Genomic DNA, 5,163 nt, shown 5'->3' with positions numbered 1-5,163 from the left:
TTCTTGTTTAATATTTTAATGTGCAGTTTGTATAATGAGTTGCAAGCAAGAATGCTAATTATGGAATTTGTAGGGAACACCATGAACAACTGATATTGATTGAATGGTATCAAACAGCTTCTTACTGTACTATGAAAGGAGAACACTGAGCAATGCAGTCCCTTCCTACTGTTCCTTGTTTCCTTAAGGCCTTCTCTCACATGTGGATCAACTCCCTTTTTGCCACGCCACACTTTACACTATGGGGCACAATATGCCTTTGGGATGTGGCAGAATCCAATTCTTTTGGAGGAGAATATGCAAACTGGTGTGCCACCTCTATCCCCTCCCATCTTTCCAGACACCTGTTATTAAGATTTAACTCCTTTGACCAAATCAAACTTGAGGAATTCAGCAGGTTGACCAACATCTGAGATGAAGGGTGGGGTAGGAATTGTCAATCCTAAGTCAAAACCCTGCACTAGATCTGAATAGAAGCTAGAAGGAAAGGAGGAAAACTTGAAATTTGGTATATCTTGAAGAAACTGCGATGAAATAAAGAAGCATTTGTTGGAATCTGGATTAACAATGTATTGGAGGAACTCATTATAGTTGAGCAGTATGGGGTGGCAATGAATTGTTGATGTTTTGGGTTGAAACTGCATCATGGTTCCGACCCAAATTGTCGTCAAATTTTTCCTCCTGCGCACCCCCCCCGTGCTTCTTAAGCTGCAAAGCTCTTCCAGCAAATTGTTCAAATTAGCAATTAGCCATATTAGATCCTATTTGGTCAGATTCAAAACTGAATTATACCCAGGTGAACAAATATGTGAAAGATGATGAGCATATTAATACTCTAACAGTTGATTAACATGAAATCCATATACAAATGCTGGAATGTTATTCTCCCCACTAATCCTACTTTGCTTTTCAGTGAAGTTATGCCCCTGTGAAACTTCACCTTGATTCTTTCACAGTACTAATACCACTTTAAATGCAGAAGTTGAAGTACAAAATTCGAAGTATTTGTAATAGAATGGCCCTGGTACTACTGGTCCTAAGTAATGCTGTTTTTTCCAGAATGACTGCCATTCCCAAAACTTTAATATGTTGGAGTGTTGCATAGTTGAGATTTCTGATGGTAGTCAGTTAAGCAGTCTTATCTCTGACTGATTATCCCCATATTACCTTTTATCTACAAATCTGGTCTTCCACTCTGGTTGAGGTCTCTGAACTTGTATTTTATGTAATTTTCATCTAATTTCTCAGTTTATTTTATGACAAACTACCACCAACATGTTACCTGCTGGGCCAGGGAAGCCAACACACTCGACCTCTTACACCACCAAGAATGCTTTACTGTGCCATCCCACACCCACATTTGTTCAAATCCCATCACTTGACTGTAATTCTACTCCCAACATAAAGGCCGAGACTGGAACCAGAGTAATAGGGCTAAGGATGGGGCAGTTGGTATACAAGTAGATGTGGTCTGTAGTGATGGATGGACTGGCTGATGGGGGGAAAAATTGCAGTCAGTGGAGTGAGTCGCAGTGTAACATGACAAAATTGAAAAGGGTGACAAATGGAGGAATGAAGGTGCATATTTGAATGCATGCAGTTAGAGATTATCTTGTAGCACAGTTAGAGATTGGCAGGTATGGTGTGGGCATCGTCAAATCAAGCTTGTAGTTGGGAACTTAACATCCAAGGTACACATTGTATCGAAAGGACAGGCAGGTAAGCAGAGGGGGTGACGTGCCTCTGTTGGTAAAGAATTAAATCATTAGAGCTGACATTATCGGAAGATGTAGAGTCCTTGTCGGTAGAGTTAAAAAACTGCAAGGGTAAGAAGACCCTGATGGGAGTCTACAGGCCTCCAAACAGTAGCAAAGATATGGGATACAAATTGCAATGCGAGATAGAAAAGGGTAATGATACGACAGTCATGGGGGGGATTACAATATGAAGGTAGATTGGGAAAATCAGGTTGGTGCTACATCCCAAGACAGTTTGTTGAATGCCAATAAGATGACTTTTTAGAGGAGCTTGTGGTTGTCCCTGCTCAGGGAAGGGCTATTCTGGATTCAATGTTGAGAATTGAACAGGATTTGATTGGAAGCTTAATTTAAATGTACCCTTAGGAGGCAGTGATCATAATATGATAAAATTCACCCTGCAATTTCAGAGAGAGAAGCTGAAGTCAGACAAATCAGTATTACAGTGGAATAAAGGGAATTACCGGGTCATGAAAGAGGAGCTGGCTAAAGTTGATTGAACAGTGATTATGGCAGAACATCAATGACTGGAGTTTCTTAGAGCAATTCAGAAAGAGTAGGATAAATGCGTCCCAAAGATGAAGAATTATTCTAAAGGCATGATGGGGCAAACATGGCTGACAAGGGATGTCAAAGACAACATAAAAGTAAAGGAGAGGCATGTAACAGCAAAAGGCGGTGGAAAGTTAGAAGATTGAGAAACTTTAAAAACCAACGGGGGCAACTGAAAAGGCAAAAGGAGGGGAAAAATGACATATGATGGTAAACTGGCCAATAATATCAAAGAGTATACCAGAAGTTTTTTCAGATACATAAAAAGACAGGTGAGAGTAGATATTGGTCCAGTGGAAAATGATGCTGGAGAATAGCAATGGTGGGGTAATAGTAGTAAAGAAATGGTGGACAAACTGAGTAAGTAATTAGCATCAGTCTTTACCATGGAAGACACAAGCAGTACGCTGGAAGTTCAAGAGTTTTGGGGCAAAGTGAGTGCAGTTACTAGAGAGAAGGTGCTAGGGAAGCCGAAAGATATGATGTAAATCAGATAGACTCACCCTAGGGTTCTGAAAGAGGTAACTGAAGAGTTTGTGGAGGCATTTTTCAAGATTCACTAGATTCTGGCATGGACCCGGAGGACTGGAAAACTGCAAATGTCACTCTACTCATTAAGGAAGGAAGGCAAAAGAAAGGAAATTATAGACCAGTGAGCCTCACCTCAGTGGTTGGGAAGATGTTGGAGTCAATTGTTAAGGATGCGGTCTCAGGTTACTTGGAGGCATATGATAAAACAGGCCAAAGTCAGTAAAGTTTCTTTAAGGAAATAACTTGAATGACAAATCAGTTGGAATCCTTTGAGGAAATGACAAGCAGTATAGACAAAGGGGAATTGGTGGATGTTGCATTCTTGGATTTTCAGAAGGCCTTTGAGAAGGTATACCATTTGATGCTGCTTAACAAGATAAGAACCCACAGTGTTACTTGAAAAATAACAGCATGGATAGGAGCTTAGCTGATTGGCAGGAGGTAAAGAGTGGGAATAAAGGGAGTTTTTTTCTGGTTGGTTGCCAGTGACTCGGGGTGTTGCAGGGGTTGTGTTGTGATTGCTGTTTATGTTATGTGTCAATAATTTGGATGATGGGATTGATGGCTTTGTAACCAAGTTAGCGGACAATACGAAGATAGGTGTAGGGGCAAGTAGTGTTGAGGAAGCAGAGAGGCTGCAGAAAGACTTAGACAGATTAGGAGAATGGCCAAAGAAGTGGCAGATGGAATACAATGTTGGGACGTGTATGGTCATTCACTTCAGTAGAAGGAATAAAAGTGTAGATTATTTTTGTGATGAGAACATTCAAAAATCTGAGGTGCAAAGAGACTTGAGAGTTCTTGTGCAGGTGTCCCCAAGTTAATTTGCAGGTTGAGTCATTGTTGAGGAAGGGAAATGCAATGTTAGCATACATTTCTAGAAGACGAATATAAAAGCAAGATGTAATGCTGAGCCTTTATAAGGCACTGATGAGGCCACACTTGGAGTAATATGAGCAGTTTTTGACCCCTTATTCTCAGAAAGGATGTGTTGACATTGGGGGAGGGTTTAGAGGAGGTTCACAGGAATGATTCCGGGTAAGAAAGGCTTATCAGATGAGGAGCATTTGACGGCTCTGGGCCTGTACTCCTGGGAATTTAGACGAATGAGGTGGTATCTTGTTGAACCCTATCAAATGTTGAAAGGCCTGAAGAGAGTGGTTGTGGGGAAGATGTTTCCTACAGTAGGGAGTCTTGGACCAGAGGACACAGCCGCTGAAAAGAGGTGCATCAATTTAGAATGGAGATGAGGTGGAATTTCTTTAGCAGAGGGTAGAGAATCTGTGGAATTCATTGCCACAGGTGGCTATGGAGGTCATCATTGGGTGTATTTAAGGTGGCAGCTGATAGGTTCCTGATTAGTCAGGGTGTGGAACATTACAGGAAGAAGGCAGGAGAATGGGATTGAGAGAAAAGTTGGATCAGCCGTAATGAAATGGCAGAGCAGACTCAATAGGCCAAATGGCCTAAATCTGCTCCTATATCTTATGGTTATATAGTCTGGTCAAGGGAGGGGTGGGGGGGCAGGGGTTATGGTTATAGAACTGTTCTAAATCAGTGGACTGGACCATATTCAGAGATTCATCTTCAAATCTGAATGAATATTCCACGGGTGTCACCGACTTACCAAGATCTGCATGAATGAGTGTGTGCCTTCAAGAACATAATGAATCTTCCGAAAGTGAATGTCCTGAATGAACTGTTAGTTCCAGTCTGCTGAAGGCTGGATCTTTTGTGTTCAAGACCAGCAATCCAGCCTCCTCTATAAGTCCAGATAAGGCCTGAGGAAGATCGTTGTGAGGGCAAAATGACAGTGTGCCTGATGGGGTATTGAAAATCTGTTCCAACCAATCAGCTGGAGTGTTCACAGACATCTTCAACCTCTCACTGTTGCAGTCAGAGTTTCTCACCTGCCTCAGAAGAACTGGGTGAGCTGCCTGAGCAGGGGCTTGGAGCTTCTACAATTTCCCTACCAGACTGGGGTCTTTCCATCAAGAAGTCCAATATCCAGTTACAGAGAGGAGGGCTGAGTTCCAAGCAAGGACTTGGACTCACTGCAAGTTGCCTATCACTACAATAGCTCTACAGCCGACACAATCTTACATGGCTCTCCACTAGGAACACCTAAACAATAAAATATATGTCAGACCACTGTTTATCAATTCCAACTCAGTGTGCAACACCATCATCTCCTCACTACTAATCAACAGGCTTCAAAACCTGGGCCACTGTCCCTCCCTCGCATCTGGATTCTTCCTTATCAAGAGAACGAAATCAATGCAAATAAGTAATAACATCTGAACAACCGTAATTAACTTCAGCG

Source organism: Hemitrygon akajei, chromosome 5 (assembly GCF_048418815.1).
Source record: "Hemitrygon akajei chromosome 5, sHemAka1.3, whole genome shotgun sequence".
Taxonomy (NCBI): Eukaryota; Metazoa; Chordata; class Chondrichthyes; order Myliobatiformes; family Dasyatidae; genus Hemitrygon; species Hemitrygon akajei.
This window is presented reverse-complemented; position numbering follows the sequence as displayed.